Source organism: Zonotrichia albicollis, chromosome Z, assembly GCF_047830755.1.
Source record: "Zonotrichia albicollis isolate bZonAlb1 chromosome Z, bZonAlb1.hap1, whole genome shotgun sequence".
In the NCBI taxonomy this organism is placed as follows: domain Eukaryota; kingdom Metazoa; phylum Chordata; class Aves; order Passeriformes; family Passerellidae; genus Zonotrichia; species Zonotrichia albicollis.
Window position 1 is genome coordinate 59205092 of NC_133860.1, and position 17779 is coordinate 59222870.

The following is a 17779-nucleotide window of genomic DNA, read 5'->3' on the forward strand; positions in this document are numbered from 1 at the left end:
CTTTTTTTGCTGTCAGAGTTAGTAAGATGAATTTAATGGAAAAGACAACAGAATATTGAGTTTCAAAATCACAAAAAGGTTACCAATGGTAAGATCTGATCAGACTGGAGTAGAAAATGATCCCATGGATCAAGGAGAAGCATCAACAAAATTGACTGAGATCATAATGGAAGAAAAACTGCAAGTAATAATCTCAGGAGGACCTTGAGACCCTGGACCAGAAGTAATCTTTCTGATGGTTAGCATCAACAAGTTTTAGAATATATTGACATAATATATTTTACTGATAATTTTATTAGGAAAATATATTTTCCTCGTAGATCAGTAAAATTAAAACCACCCCTTTAAAACCATAGTTTTCAGCTGAGTAAAATTCCTGTTCATAAGACAGTGTTACTGTCTATTTGGTAAAAAATTCTCATTGTCTGACTTGCTGCAATGTTACAGAACACTATGACCCCCCTGCTAAGAGTCCCGAGGTACAAGCTTTTTACTTAAAGCATTTTCCTCAGCATTTTAAAAGCTGTTTTCCAAGACACACCTTTATTTCTTCCTTCCAGTTTTTCAGAGCTTCAGGTAAAAACGAAATTGCTTTTGTTCTACAGCCTTCCAGAATATGCCAAGCACTTGCTGACTAAATCATTGCAAGTCAAGGTGGGCTCTGGTCATCTTCTTGGGTTTCCACTCTTCCTTCTGCTTCATTTGTTGCCCAATCTCCGGAGACTGTTGCTTACATGAAAATGCTTAGGTGCAGCTGCTTCCCAAACTAATTTTGATAAATGGTCCTTGTCAGCACAGGTGCTCTACGAACAAACAGTGCCACGAGTGGTTACTGGGGCATTGGATATGGCAGCTTTTTCATGCTGCTCAGGTGAAGCCAGGGCATCATTAATTCAGCATAACAAAACGCACCTTTGTTAACCAAGCATGGAGGAAATGGGACTGAGCAGAAACATGAGGAGTATGACAGTATGCTTTCCCTCCTTATGGCAGAGTCCTTGCTACAGCTACCAAGAGCTTGCTCCTGAGCTTGCCACTCCATGTGGAGAAAGATTCCCTCAGTCCCATGGCAGTTTTGCTTGAATGAGTGTTTTGGAATGAGGTACACTACAGACAGTGATGCTTGTTAATGGGGCTTTTTCTCCAAGGCAGAGCCCAGGGCAGCTGATTCATGGAGCAATGATTGTCCTTTCTGGAAACCATGGTTTTGAGGGTAGGGTGTATTTGGGACCATTTACACTGACAACTGCAGCTTCCACTCAGTAAGGAACATTTAATTCCTCCCCATGCCTAACTCTTTGGGATGCTGGGCTGCCCTGGAACAGCTTCCTAAAATCCTGCTGGCTTCAGCAGGAACTAGTGAGATAAGTTCTTCAGTACTGAATATTGAAGTAACAAGATGGAATATTACTTTTAATTGTTTTCCAGAACTGGTCCTGTGTTCTTCTCTTGAGGGTTTCAGGACTGGTGGTACCAAAGAGCAATGCTCCCTTGTTATTCGGAAATCTCAGTGGAAAGATTCACATGTCCCAGGATGAGCATGAGCTTAAGTGGTTTGGTGGATGAAAGCCAGTTTGCTCAGCAGCATCCCTGTTGGATAAGGTGCCCACAAAATAGACAGAGAAGGTAGATTAAAAATCCATCCATCACATACAGCACATTTTACCTATCCAGGATCCTGCTCAGATGCATTAAGGATATATTTTAATTTCTCAGATGCAAAGTCATTCTGCTCTTAGTAATTTCCAACTCACAGAGGAAGTTATGCTTTCAGGGAAACTCTTAGCGAGCATAAGATAACTATCAGTGCTCATAAAGGTATACATCAGGAAGAGATATAGATGTATTAAGCACATTGGGCTTGAGTCAAAACTCACCAAAGGGTTATAAAGTGGCATAAAGGTTTGGTCCTGACTCACAGAAATGAATGCTAGATGAGAACTGCAGTGTTTGTATTTGGAATATAAACACTTCAATAAAAAGGCAGCTAATGCAGTCATGACAACAAGAGGAAAAGGCCACAGAGGAAACAGTAGCAGCACTTTGTACTAAGATGGATGCACTCCTACTCATCACTGAAGTCCTGGGTTAAACTTTGCATTTGTTTTCCTTTGTGTTGACCTTGAATTTTTAATCACTTTTCTGCGACCTTTCTCAGATGTCCAGTTACTGTTGTGTTCACATAAGGGATTTTTTTTTTTTTTTTTGCAAAGAGGCATTCATTATCAGGATTTTCACAGCATTTCCATGCAACAGGAAAAGCATAGGTCGTATAGAAAAATTATTTCATTGGACTTCTGCCTCCATAGTCACATCCTCATTTCAACAGTCATTTGAGTAACTTCATTAAAAATTGAATCTTTCAATATGTGATGCTTCTACCGAGTCTGATATCCAGAGATATTTGGAAATATTTCACAAATATTGATTAATTAAGAGTCATGTAAGTTGTGTGTAAGTTATGTAAGTTAGATAAACATAACCATGGTGCTTTTGGAGCAGGCTTTTTGCAACAGGAGAAATGTGCAATACAGAAACAAAGCAATTCTGGAGTAATTTAATTTAAATAACACCAATTGCACATCACCAAATTGAACCAAGGTTAATTTCTTTCAATTAAGTAAGACAACTGAACTGAAAATCTGGGAAACTGCATCCCATTCTTTAAACACTGAAAAAAATCCTCAACACCTTTTTACACTGGGATATTTTTTGTTAAAGCTAGTCTATAGAAACTATAGACCCTGCGTGGAAATGGGAATTGCTAGTCTCTGATAGTTTTTCAAAATAAGGGCAAAAACCTGAAAAAGTAGTAGCAAGTACCTAAAGCCTAGGAAAAAAAAAAAAAGAACAAGATAAAAATAATTCGATTTTTAATTTCAGCTTATTAGGGGGCAATGAAAAGATTAAGTGGAGAGGGTACTAGCCAAGAGGCACTGTTTCCCACTTTTATAGTAGTGGACCTGAGAAAAGGGCAGAGCAGGGGGCTGCGATCTCCCTAATACACAGGTCACACAGGAGAATAATTTGATAAGATGCTTGGTATCAGAGTGTTGCAGCAACAACAGTATATTACTCCCTTGTCCTATTTCTTGTGTATCACTTTGGGCTGGAGGAGGTGCTGGGATGGGTAAGTAACTGAGAAAGCAAGAAGTCATAAAACAGTGTTTCCAGGATGGACGGGAATATTTGGAAGTTCCCCCTTGCCTCAAGAGGGACACTAATTTTTTTGTTCTATTTACTTTCTTTTATAAATGAAGCAATCAATCCTAAACCCATGAAAAAAAGTCTGGATCCCAGACTTTCGCAGCATCTGCATTTTAACAAACAGCTGCACAATCAGAGAGCAGACGAAGAGGACAGAGCAGTTGTAACAGTTTACAGCCTCCTTACAGCAGGTGATCATCCTTGATGTCAGCTAAGGACTTAACTTCTGGAGCAATCTGAACTGCACCAATTCCAGATTTCTAGGAATCTCTTCCTAAATTTTCTGGGACTGCTAAATAGAAACTGTGAATTGGCATCAGATCACCACCCCTTTAAGCTAGCCCCAGATTGTGTGGGGCTGTATTTCTCCTATGTACATCAAATTTGAGGGAATGGTTGGTGCCTTGGAATATCTATGCACATAGGGATTTTTATTCCAACTTTCTAAAAATAGAAAACCATTGTCCTTACTACCTCTGGAGCAATATGAACTGTGATGTCGGATGGTATAAATCAAATACCAACCTTCACTATGTGAATATTTCACAGCCCATAAGTGGGGCCTTATCAAGAAATTAATGTTGCTATACATCTCCCTTTTCAGCCTTGCAGCAACGGTGACGCTCATGGGAAACATAATTTATAGATACTACAAACTTCAGTGTCTGCACATTGAAGTGCTAACTTATACATGCTGTAAAAACAGTTACTGCTCTTTTATGGAATGATAAGATTCAGAACCCCGAGTCCAACAAAGAAAAGCCTCATAAAGCTAAACTATGAAAGGAGTATAGGGAAAACCTAAGTTTCTCATTAACAGACAGAGATTTTTTATCAGCTATAAGAAGACAAAAATTCTTTGCAAAAGCAGTTGTGACCACTTAAAGCCACCCAGGACATGGGGTGGCCCTGGCCATGCAATGGCCACTGGGGGAAGGGAATACCACCTTCAGCTACAACTGCATCTGATGAGCTGCAAGCCTCAGCCCATGCTCCTCACATGGGTGGAAGCCACAAAACAGCTTTTGGACCAGTCACTTATTTTGCATCATGTCGAGAATCTAAAACATGGGACAGAAAATAGAGAGATGCTGGAAATGATGGGAGAGAAGAGTACTGGACTGCAGATGATAAGGTCAAGGTGGGGCCAATTCTTCTTGGAAGGAAAAGTAGAACACAAGAATACAGAATGAAGACACAAGAATATAGAATGAAGAATTATCATCCACATCTACCCATAAAGGAGCCCCAAGAATACCTCTCTGCAGCAGACCAGAGCAAAGCTTGTCTTTAACATCTAAAATCATTATGTGTTTATTGACTGAGACAAAGGCAGTGTATTTGCAGCCACTGAATCTCTGCATCAAAGCATTGTGTCCACAGCTTCAGCTGTCTCTAAATCGACCAGATGAGGAGAAGCAAAGAACTGCATCCCCACTATTTAGAGTAAGGGAAAAAAAAAAAAAAAGCAGAAGTGGAATTAACTTTCTTTACGTATCAAGGAAGAATGATAGAAATGCTTTCATCAGCTTAGCAGAGGTTACAAGTATGCCAGTTACAAGTATACCAGTTCCACAGAAGGAGTTAGAGGCCTTTGAGTAGATAAATAATGTCTTTGAAAAAAAGGAGAATAAGATGGTAAGAAAATGAGGAATCTACCAAATTGTTTTTTAAAGCAAAATTCTCTAGTAAGATTAAATTTAATGAGATATTGAGGGTCATCATCCCTCATTAGCCACAAAGACAGTGATGAATATTAAAATAATTATACAGAACATTTCACACATCTCAAAATAATGCTCTCACTCCATGTACTTTCCAGCCTGTAGATGCTTGTGTCTCCGGTGCTACTCTGTTATTAGACAAAATATTGAAGAATGCCCTTTTCCTTTTAATTTCAAAAATTTTGTTTATGTTTACCACTTGAACAAGTAATTTTGTGCAGAATTTACTTATGGGTTTTATAGAAATTTTCTGAGCAGTAGCTGGTAAAAACTTGCAGTCATTAGTTTAGATCAAGTGCTTCTCTGTAGCATTCACTTCTTTAAATGGTATTGATGATTCCAAGGGTTTTTTGCATCTGAACTTTTAAGTCTTGGGTAAAATTGACTTTTATTTAAGTAAAAGCCCCATTTTATATTGGAAATTCATCTCACATAGCTTTGTCATCCTTAAAAACACAAGCTTTTCTCATGTTTAGCAAGTAAATGAAAATAAACTTAGCTTCATCACACAGTACTTTTTCTACATCAGATCCCTGTACACATAAACCAGAGGAAAAGTATAAAGCCCAGAGAACATGCTCTTGAAGACTGTCTCTTCCTCCTCAACTGGGGAAATATTTATTTATCTGTCAGAGGTTTTTGCTTTCTGATAATACTCTGGGATGCAAAAATGTCTTTAGATATTCATATTGCAACAAAGATCAGAGTGAGTGGGTTTTAATCTCTGTCAGACTGGGAAACTTCGACAGCTTCACATGACCCATGTCTCAGTTTGAGACTGCATTACTGCTCTACAACCTGAATTAGCCTAGTCATGAAATCAGTTAGGAAACCACAGCTTGTGTACAATACGAAAATCTGGTGTGGTGTTTGTTTGTTTGTTTGTTTGTTTGGATTTTTGTTTTGTTTTGTTTTGTTTTTTCTTTTAATGGGACTTATCAATCTATTGTGGGTTAGCTCTCTTCTTATAAGAGCAACAAAACAGTCACAGATTTGGCTTCATGTTTATCTGAAGAATAGAAAATCCATTCTGGACACTTTGTGAATCCCCAAAGGTGTATAACAATTTGGATCTGATATTTGTTGCAGATTTAATGCAATAGAGCTCCTTTAACTGTGATGTTAAAATATTGATTTACATTATACACTGCAGCTGGTTCAGAAACATACTCCCTGAGGCCAATTAGACCGACTGACCCAAACATCAGCAACAAACCAGACCTTTATTGTTTGGCAAAGTCTCACCCAGTCTTCTTTTTCTTGTTCCTCTGTCTGCTTTCAAAAAGCGGTCTTATACTTAGCACTACAGCTTTCTGGGTTTTCCAGAGAAATCTGCTAATGAGATGACGTTTCCTGCAAGGAGACACTCAGTCCTTGGTTCAAGAGGAATCATTTTCCTAAGCCCTGCAAACATTTCTTAGGTCACAGTAATTTGTCAGAGAGAAGACAGAGCTAGCAGAAGTCTTTGCTAAAATTCCACTAAATGCTCATCATCAAAGAGCTGCAATATGTCAGGAGCACAGAGAGATAAAGTCTACAGCTACAGCTTCTCATCCTACATTATATCCAAGGCATAAATCTTGGGGAAATCCTGGGAGAGCCATACTCTGCTCTTCCTCATATAGGATTCATTAGGAAAGCATGAGAAACCACATTGTGTAGCCTAGCAAACAAGGTGCTTTCCCTGATTAGAGAGGTTCTGGGTTATTTATTTACTGACCATAAAATTATTGGGTTTTAAAACATTCTCAGCTCTTCCCCCTCTTATACACAAAAGAAACATTACTTGCTAGGGCTGACAATAGGCAGGTATTCTAGGAGCTCCCTGAAACACAAGCTCTTGTCTTAGGGGAGAGAAATGAAGAGAGAGGAGTGTCAAAGAAAAATGCAGGAGGTTTCTGAGGCTCTCAACACCTCCCTTCCACCGTTGTGACGCTGATCACCATATGTGGCACAGCCGACAGGCTTTGTGACTAAGGCTGATTTAATCTTGCAACTACTTAGTGTAGTTGGCAGCAGCCATATTACAAGTAGATGCTATCACAAGTATGTGAGCCACCAGCACTAGTGCCTGTGTGGCACACAGACATCTGAAAGCAAGTAGCGGAAAAAACCAACAAACCCAACCAACAATAAGTTCTGTTTACACTCCTCTCTTCACATGAACAGTAGACAACAGCATTTTCCTCAACTGTTTAGCAGTGGTTTTCCACCTGGAGAGTCACACTGGGCTCTTCTCAGGTGTCAGGGAATCTACAATAGCCATAGCAGAGAGTGTTTAATAGCTCTTTTTCTGACACAGAGCCTACTGCAATATTGCCACCTTCCTTCTGCCTTGAGACAAGGCAGGGGCACAGTTAGCACCTACATGGTGGCAAGCAGGCATGACAAAAGCTGCCTTCTAATAAGCCAAGCCCAGTAAAAGCCAGATTCAAATACCTAGCAGAGTCATGAATTTGTACCTTGGAGTATGCTTTGTGAAGCTCTGACCTACTGAATTTAGTCTTACCTAGAAGCAGAATTTTATTTACATGACAGGGATCCAGTTCAAGACGTTTGTTTTGTTTTGTTTTTTGTTTATTATTATTACTACAAGATTAAGTGTTTACTATTGGTCCATCATTTTCATCTGGCAAGCTGGCTCCTGAGTAGGGAAACAAGCACCTCAAAAACTCTAAACCAGATCATCAGAGCAAAGCAGGCACTCAACGTAAGGGAATCTAATGCAAGACCCTATTTTATGGGGAATTGATGTTGCAGTAAAACTCTTTGATCCCTTACTTCCACAGCACGTGAGCTGCAGTGGACTAAGCAGACAGCAGATGTACTTACTAATTACTACTAATTGCTGCTGTCTAGACACCATGTGAAGACTAAACTTACCAGCCTTGTTTACAAACCTGCAAATACCTGCATACTCCTCTGATATTATTCTGGATCACTGCATGCTAAGTTCACCAGTGCTGAGCTTGCATACATCAAGGCCAGTAAGAACAATGGTACATAATTTTTGCAGCAGTCTGGACAACTGCATAAAGTGAAGGGAACTGGACAGTCGAGCCCTCTGTTGTGAACAGCATTCATTTTCCTTTGTAAAATCCTTACTGTGTTTTTATTAGTGTGTAGGAGGAAGCAATTTTCTGCATTAAACTCTCACTCCAAGATCCAAGAATGAGAAATTCTCACAACGGCTTCCAACAGGCAAAAACCTCACACAGATCTTGTGGCTATGCCTTTCTGAAAATGGTTTGCAATTGTTTTAAAGTAATGAGACTTTTTTTATCCCACCTTTCCCCATCCTTCCTACAGAGACCAATACACAGGCTCAAGCACTAAGGATCAGCGCTATCAAACACTATATATCTTATCTCTGTCATAAGTTAGCACATCTACCATTGCTCTGCCTCGTGATATTTTCTCCCTTCTTAGATGTCATGAAAACTAAATGCAGCATTTTGTGTCTCAGATGGACATTTTAAAATATACATTAATGGAACCTGCGCAAGAATCCTGCCTGCATCTCACCGGCCTTGCACAAGAAAACCTTTCAAATGAGACTGCATGACAGAGAAAGTTAAAGTGAGTAAAGGAAATAGCAAATGAAATAGAATAATGGGGAAGTACGTGGATATGAAGAAAGTAGAATAGAGTTTTAGGAAAAAAAAGTGTGGAACTGGAGACTCACAAATTTTCACTTGCCTAAATGAGAGAAGATCTGCTGTGAAGAAATTGTACCAGACGCTAAAGTGAACCTGAATTTAAAATGGAATTATTAAAATCAAGGTCTTTCTTAAAGTGCTAGGCTGCTGAGGCCAACAGGGAGACAGTAAGGTCTGGAAAAAGGTATGAACCGTATGAGCATGGTTATGAACTGATTTCCCTGACCCAAGGCTGGAATTATCCAAGTCAGCAACGATTGAGCAAACCATTGCCAGCAGCCAGCCAGGCACGCACGGATAAACCCTGCCTTGGGAAATGGTGCAATTTGAGCAGTAAGGTAAGTAGGGAAATTTGGTTTCCAAATTTCCCAGGAGAACAGAGAGAAGTAGCAAACTGGTGTAACCAGTGACTGCCTCCTCTGTCAGCTTCCCTCAGCCAATAATCCTCATTGCACAGCATGTCTGTCTCAGTTAACTTTGCCTTGTCACAGCAAAACTGGCAGCCTGGACTCAGGTCATGGTTGTGGCAGGATCTGCACGCTACATTGGCACAGGAGACATGAGCATCCAAATATGCAGAGAGGGAGATGAGGTGTCCAACATGCTACACATGCTTTTTTTCCCTACTGTCACACATTCAATAATTCTAGGGGGGTTTTCCCCCTCTTAAATGCAGTATAATAACTGTGAAACATCAATGTTACTTTCCTTGACTTTTCTGACTAGTTCAGCACTTGGAGGTTTAGAGTTTATTTCAATAATAAAGAATAATCAGTGAAAGGACACAGGATTTTTCAGGCACTAAAAAAACACTCTCTTTACATGAATAAACAAGGTCATGTTTTCCAGGACACACAGGGGACCCAACATCCAGGAACAGCTTTCCAGTGGATGGCTTTCTGCCTCCTTCAGAGAAATATGACCCGAAAGCCCTCTGTTATGTAGTGCCAAACTTGTGCTTTTCCAGAAACCTTGAAAATTTTTTCCTGTCTTTGAAACTTTGTACATCTTTCACTCCTTCTGTCTTCAAAATGGCCTGTCCAATCCTTTCTGCCCAGACCATCTGAACTTGTTAACAGCTTTTTATTCAACTTTTGTCTTGCTTGGAATTGCATATTTTGTTCTTTCTAATAGCTCTCTGAAATACAGTAAACAAAAAAAAACTTAGCACTTCATAATACATTCAACCTACTCAGTTTTTCTCAAGACCCTTCTATGTCAGAACAAAGTGCATCTTCTCTTGTATTTTGAAGCCTCAGCCCCTATTTCCTTAAAACCAGCTGAAGAAAGAAAAAAATAAAATAAGAACGTGGATTGATGTTCAAGTTCACACAGTCCCTCTGCCTGCAATTGGCCTCTCTCCAGCTCCCACAAGTCCCTAGACACATCTTACTTTTATTCTTGATGTTTCCACTGAGCCAGGTGGCTGATCTGTGTGTCTTCTTGGGACAACTGGCCTTTGCAATGCACAATTACGTGCCTCCAAAGCAAAAGCTTTCCTCAGCAGGAATCACAAGGAACATTAGAGAAAAAAACCCCACCAAGTAATAACCTGTACTCAGGGTCAGAAATTAAAGCATAATTCTTTATGAAGGACAGAAAAATGAATGCTGAGAGACTTGTAGAAAATAAATAAAACATATCTGGTTAATGCCTGTGTCAGACAATAACCTCTTTGGAGCAGAAAATACTGGATGCTGAAGACACTGGGGCTCTGCCACCAACTGCTTTGTTGAACCCACCTAGGGGCTGCTGTTGTAGGCATGAGGGAACCCACTCTCTCCTCACTCAGCCTAGATCCAAAGGGTAAGAGCTCTTCATATCTCTTCCTGATCTCTATACACACTAGAGGTTTTCAGAGCTCCCTGCCTCTTTCCATTGCCTGTCTTGTGAAATTACACCTTTATTTCTGGAACCCACACCAAAGTATTGCCAAAGCACATGACTATCTGTTAAGGTAGTCAATCACCAAGAGAAATTGTTTCCTTTAATAATTAGGTTGACTTGAACCTAGCCTTCCAATACGCTATTGACACACCTACATTGCAGCTTGACTCCCTCTGAAAACAGTTTGCAGTCCTGAGACATTTTCTTCTCCAGTCCCAGAAAAGCAGACATCTTGCCTGCTGTGGCTCCTACACGAGTCTGTTGTCACCCAAAGATCCAGGAGCTGCCTCTGCTGTTATCACTGTTACACAGCCCAGGCCATGCCCACTGCATTTGTTCACAGCCAGCACGAGCAGCAGCCAAGGCAGGCTGCTGCGTGAAACATGGCACAGAGCATGCAGCTTTATTTCTGCCTTGCTTCTTCTTGGAATATCAGGCATTTCAACGGAAGACCCCATCCTCAGCACAGTGTGTGACAGCAGAGGGACACTTATCCCTCTGCTCTTGGGCCTGGGGGCAGTATCTGCTCTGTGGATGGACCTGATTCCTGGGGTCAGCAGATGCTAGTGTTTATAAAGGAGCTTCTTTTGTTTTCCAGAAACAACCTTCCAGGAGACTATAGCTAATGTTTGAGTAGTGACATTTTACCCAGGGGAAACTGAAATGCCTTGTACTCTACCTAAGAGAGGAATAGACTAGCACCACAATGGTGCACAGGCAGGATGAAGTTAGTGCCTGATTCCCATCTTCAGCTGCCTTCCTGGTGCAGCTGCCCCAGAGGGAGTGCCTGCATTTTTACAGATATGTTGCCTTCTGAAGTGTCAGCCAAGTTTACTTGCCACATGAACTACTGTGGTGGGGAGGAGAAAGCCACCAGAGAGCTCTTGCCCCAGGGAAGATACCGAACCTGGGTCAGCAGGGGAGAATACTGACAGGCAAGGAAATAAGAGTGTCCCTGATGCCATGGAGATTTTGAAAAGATGGCCCCTGGGCTGCACAAGTGCAACCAGGTGCACACAAATCCATTTTATCCCAGATGCTCACTGCAAGACAATGCATTAGTGGGAAATATCATAGTCCTTATTTTTATTTTGGCCCTTGTGAAGTGCTCTGCATGCCCATGCAAAATGCTGAGCTCATAAAGTCTAGGGAGGACACTAAGGAGCACAGACCCACAAAATTATATAGTTGTGGGTACTCTTCACACCATGATGTTAGCCAGATGGCCCAGATGTATCCCAGTGTACATATACAGATTAGCAAAAGCAGTAAATAAAGATGAGCTATAGCTAACTAGACATACAGAAATCATGAGTCAGGCCCAGAATAACTGTGGGTTTTGAAAAGCATTTGCAAAGCATTTGTGATGTTGTACTGCTTCTCTTTTCCTGACATTTTTTAACGTTTCACAAGGAGTTTGATTGAATTCCAAGTAACCATACGGGTTAAAACTGTGACATTACTGATTGGGCTGAGACTTTTACCAAAACAAAGCAGTATTAGCAGGGGAAACTTCAGTACAATTGCACAGGCTGGTAGCATTGAAATGCCCCCAGGCTCACATTTAACGGAGACAACGACAGTAACAGCCTCACTGACTTGAAGTCAGAGTAAATATCCATGGAGAAGTCACTATGTTACAGTTACCTCCCTGCAGCACAGCATCATCCAACATGTCAGCATGTTGAAAAGAACCTTTCTCCTCCAGGCAGCCTTTACCCCTTTATCTTAAAATAGGGCTGGATGTTCCTGTGTCTCTGGCTTTTTAAGAAACACCAGCCTGGACTTTTTAACCTCTCTGGCCCAATTCTCTTGATAGTTTCAGTGACATAAATAAATCACATGCTTTTAACGCATGGCTCCACTGCTTGGGTCTGGGTTTTTTTGTGTGTCAATTCTATAGCTAAGCTATTGCTAAGAAAACTGAAACTTAAGTAAATATCTATATATTCACTGTATTCCCTATTGCTGCTCCACTGATGAAATCTGAATACAAGGAAAAGTTGGACAGCTCTTGAACTGCTGTGGCCACTACACTTAGCATAGATACAGCAAAATTAGATACAGCAACTGATTTGCCTCAGGCAGACATAAAATAAATGGCATCCCAGCCATTTTTGGTCTGGCATAATGGGGCTCCAACCAAAGAACTCCCTTTTTTAAATTTCACATGTTTTTAAACAAAATCCAGCTCTCCCAGGCTCTCTTAAAAGTAGCAATCCTGGAGGTCCTCATTGTCTGTTTTCTTTTAAAAGTTGAGACATACCCCTGTATTTCCACCCTACCACCTCTGCTTTTCTTGCACTTAGCTTTGCAGTGCTGCTTCATCAGTTGGTCCCAGGGAAACTTCCTCTGCTAATGCTCCCGGGAATAGAAGAGATTTGTAGCCAAACTGGTAGTAAGGCTGTGGTTGCATGCGTGTTTGCAAAGTTTGTTTTGTAAAGATTTAATCTGAGCCAAAGCGACTGGATGGAAGCTTCTGCTACTCCGGGCTGTGCACGGATGCTTTGTCTGAAATCTCCTTATCTGCGCCTGAAAATCTCGGCTCATGTGACTTTGCATTCTGAACTTACATGATATGCATACGTTGCTTAATCAAAAGAAGAGGAAATGTTCAAAAAATTTTAAAACTTTTAAAATATTTCAGACTCTGTAAACCTCTGTAAATATGCAGCCAAAAAAAAAAAATATACCTACATGGGGCTAAAAGAGAAAAGAGCTCATTCTCTCATGCCCTCCTCCTCTCCCCACCAGTTTGCCCTGTAGGAGAGGCCCTCTGTCCACATCTGGCAGAGAGAAAGACAGCTGAAAGGAACCAACAGCCAGACCCAAAGCTTATTTTCCAGGAGCTTCTGAGCTGGATCAGGATGCACTTCTAAGGAAGGAAAAGCATGGAGGTACATCAGGAGCAGTGGGAAGTTTACAGCAGCCATGTTTAGAATCCTGGGCCACCAGCAGATGTGCACATGTGCCCCGCATTAGTGGTTCTGTGTCTGGGGAAAAGCTCCTTGCCTTGAGGCCTGAAAAGAAAAAGAAAACCAACCAAATAAAAATAAAATACATTTAGAAGTCTTCAGAGGACTTAATATAGAAAGGGATTTGGTGCTATAGGAAGTTTTTAGAAGGAAATTAAATAGTTGGAGAAAAAAGACTCTGCTAAAGTAACTGAGGCCTTTGTAAATGGGGAAAATTAATTACCTAGGCAGCAAGTAGTTTAGTTTAGTTTTCTTAAACCTCTGGGCAAGAGTTTGTGTTAACATTTTATTAGTAATACCTCAAATTTGATCCTCAGACTTTCAAATCTGGCATCTGAGTCGAGACACAGGATTATTATATCTGTGAAGGTCAGCTAGTGTGCATGAACTGCAAATAGAGTTTCCACCTGAGCACTGCTTTGTTCTCTAGCATGTTGTTCTCTATCTTTACACATTTTGATATGTAATGATGCAACACTCTTTTAATAAACTTTGGATTAATTTTTTTTACACTCAAATCTCTTCCTTGCCTATTTCAGTAAGTCTTCCACTGCCAGCTTGCAATATCTGTTACAGGGAATCCTGCTTCTTTCCCGTGTGCTGCAAGCTAAAGGAAGACATCAACTTCATGTTTAGGTCAGGGTCCACTCAGAAAACCACTTCCTCTCATCTTTGATGCATTATGATGGTGCTTTTAATTGCTGTAACTGCAAGGCTGTTTAACCGCTCATGCAGCAGCACTGGTTATATGAAAACATCCATTTGTATGCTTCCCCAGAACTGAGATGGCAAGGCATGTAATCAATTAAAGAGAGACTAAGATCATGGTGAATTTCAGACACATAGCTCATCTTTCTCTTTCTCATTTTCACAGTACTCAATTTCTAGAGATTTCTTCCTTTGCCTGTGAACCACATCCTGCTGTTCTGCAAGAGCATAATTCCTTTGGCCTCAGCCTTATTGTAAAATAGAGTCCAATTTCATATTTCATAGTTTTCATGGAAAAGAAACTAAACAATAACATGCATTTAAATACCTCTCTTGGTTTATCTCTTCTCCTAGGTATGTGCTCATTATATGCTTATTACTATGTATGGCCATGTATATTGGCAGTAGATCTTTAGGAAGTCCTAGTTACACTTGTATTCTGGCCTTCCTTGCCTGCCCCATGGCTGAGGCACAATGCACCTTTGTCTAGAAACAGTCTGCCCTCCTGCATTTGTCATCTGAGCTCCCAAAAAAATGCTTTTTATAAGATGGAAAAAAGCAAACAAAAACTGGTTCACCAATCTTTCAGGCCAAAGGTTCGGTCCTTGTTATTTCCTATTGCAGTGCCATCTTCAGTTTGCATGGAGGGTATGGGCATTACTGCAACATAAATATCAAGTGATAATGAGGACACAATGGGAGAATAGAAAACCAATCACACATAGTAAGTTTGTCCCTCCACAACAAATATTCTTGAAACACCATGAGAAAGACATTTTCCCACTGAAAGATTCCACAGGAAATAAGAAAAACCATCAGCAGTTTGACGTGATGGTCTGACTGAGCTCTTTTCTTTTTGTATGGGAGTTCAATGAATATTTAAACAATTTGGTTTGTTACTCTGCAACAGATGACACCAAGGACCTTTGTGACCAGCCCTCAGAGCAAATACTTGCAAATATTAAGGTAGCACAAGTGGTGTTACTTAAAAGAAGGCACTCTAAATAATCTCTTAAACCACCCAACATTCCAAACCCACAGTCCAGGGATTACCTTGAATTCATTACAAATGTTTTTCTTTTCTTCTTTGTAGATTTCTGTGAACATTAAGAGATCTTACATCCATTCCCTCTAACTCCAGACTCTGACTGGCCGTGCATGCACTGGCAATCAGACACAATATTGCAGATTTGCTCTCAGTCAATGAAATCTCAGGACAGCAGACAGAGAAAGTAGAGTTTTATTTTCAGAATTGTGGAGCCCTTAGGCTTTAGCCACACTGCCCAGTGTCTTGTTGTAGTCATGGTAATTCCAGATAACAGTAGTCTCCCCAAAATGCTTGCAGCACAGGCATCTATCCATTGACAGCTTCTGTGCGGCTAATGAAGGAATGCTGTAATTGGTTTTAGGGAAAAATAAAAAAATATAGGTGCACCGGAAAGAAGACAGGTAGCCCCAGCACATAGAAACAAGCATTACCATAGACAAAGTGAAAAATACACAGTCAAGATACAGACAACAGTTACAAAAGTGTTAAAGATCAGTAAGAAACAATAAAAGCATAATTATATGTATCTATTGTTCATATCAGCTTCAAAAGACTTCAACTCTCTGCCTGTGAAGCACTTACCTGAATTTAAAACTTACTGATTGCACACTGTTATTCTCCATATCTTTGAAGAGCCTAATCAGTTACAGGGAACATTTAACTGTTATGCAAACTGGTGCTGGATTCTTCTTTAAATCTGTCCTTCCTATCAGTGGATGATCCATATTTCAGTAAAGGTATTAATTTTAACCCTTTGCTTCTGGCCAAAACCTTTCTTTATCCATGACCTCTATTCAAAAAACCTTGGGCACATTTGGGGAAAGCCACCTCCCACCCAAATGATGGCCTTCTGATTCAGAGGGAAACTGTGAAGCAGAAAGGTCTCTGGGCACTGTCTCTGGAAAACATTTGCATTAAAAATAACTCTTTGCCACCTTCTTTTTCTACTCAGTTGATTTCCACTGTGGTGTTAATGCCCTCAGTCACCCAAACATTAATTGGGATCTGCTTGATACAGCCCGGCAGCCTGGAGAAAAGAGCACAGGTGTGGCCTCTCTGGATGCAAATAATTGAAACAGTGCTGCTCAAAGGATCAAGCTTTGCAAATCATTTTTGCTCTTGTCAGAGAGTGCTCCAACACTCTGAGTGAGTTTTCTTTGTGTCCCCTGCCCCTGGCAATGAGGGCAGTGGGACATTGGGCTTCTCCCCAGCAGAGACCTCAATGCCATGGTGGTGTGCATGAAGCTCAGTCTGCAGTGAACTGCAGAAAGGCCTCACACAGAGGTCTCTGTGTGGCCTCTTATGTGGGCATAGTATGATGTGTTAGCATTTATTCATCAAAGTATCAATACTCAAGGCAAGATATTGATAGAAATAGCTTTGGTTAAAGGTAGAGGATGTCTTTAGCAAAGCTATTTATCATTTTAGAGTCCCACTGCTTTGTCAATAAGATTTTATTAACAAAACAAACCTTCAGCAATTACTGAAGACAAAAGCCAGCTCACATCCAAGTAGCACAGCCAAATGTGCCACCAGCAGTACAGTCACAATTTCCTACATATGTATCATAATTTATGGCTATGTACAAAATACTTAACAAGAAAAGTGTTATATTGAAAGCAAGAGATGGATAGATGTAAGGAAGGATGAAAGTGGGGAGCCAGCAGTTAGTTGGGCTGTTCCCTGACTCTTCTTATGCAGCAGAATATTCGTACTTACAAGATAATGGTAGGAGTAGCATTGCCTTGGCTTGGATGCACACAGATTTTTGTGGCTGACTTACTTCACTGTCACCCAGTTACAACTTCAATAAAGCATTAAAGACAACGAACTGCATTTTGAAAATAAGCATAAACAGTGTCGCAAACTAAAACCTCAGAAAACACTGCCAGAAAGGATGTGGTAAACATCTGTCAGCCTGCATCCTTTTAAAAAAATACCCAGGGGAATTACATTTCATTACTGACTATGCATAATTACCACAAGCTTAACCTTTTCATTGAATAATTGAGTATCCTTCATATTCTGAACTAGATGAATGGTTTGTGAGAACTGTTAGGGAGATTAGACTGCTTGTAAATAATCCTGGCATCCATCTATTCTCTTCTCCTCTCTAGAAAAAAGAACTCCATCAATGAAGGAAGATCACTCCAGAGGGACCAGTTTCAGAGCAGTGGTTTATGTAGTCACAGTTGTTCTGGGGATGTTGAATCACTCAAGAAAAAAATTAGTTGCTAATGAGTAAGAGTTATGCCTCATATTTATTTCAGAATATTTTGGATCAACCTTGCCTTTTCTCTCTTCCAATATGACTCACTGTACTTTTTCTTTTTTAATAAGAAAAAGCCATTAAAATCAGTAACTAAGCATTATTTTATGGACACTATTAGGTATACCTACAAGAAAGAATTAAAGTTATTTGGATTTCTATTAAACTTTATATGAGCTGAAAACTTCCTGTCTATACAAAGCATTACTATTTGAACTGCAATGTTCCCATAATATACTTTACCTAAAATTATATACACATATTCTCTCCTTCTTGAGAGATGAGAGAACTTTAATTTTGTC

General features: G+C 40.2%; 1 long non-coding RNA gene across 1 annotated transcript; it reads right to left on the bottom strand.

Annotated features, from left to right (window-relative positions):
• Positions 1-330: 330 nt before the first annotated feature.
• On the bottom strand, positions 331-17509 carry LOC141727180 (uncharacterized). Its single transcript, XR_012578230.1, has 3 exons — positions 16928-17509; positions 13175-13497; positions 331-1590 (listed from the first exon to the last, which is right to left on the bottom strand). It is a non-coding gene; the product is annotated as an uncharacterized LOC141727180 (long non-coding RNA).
• Positions 17510-17779: the final 270 nt, after the last annotated feature.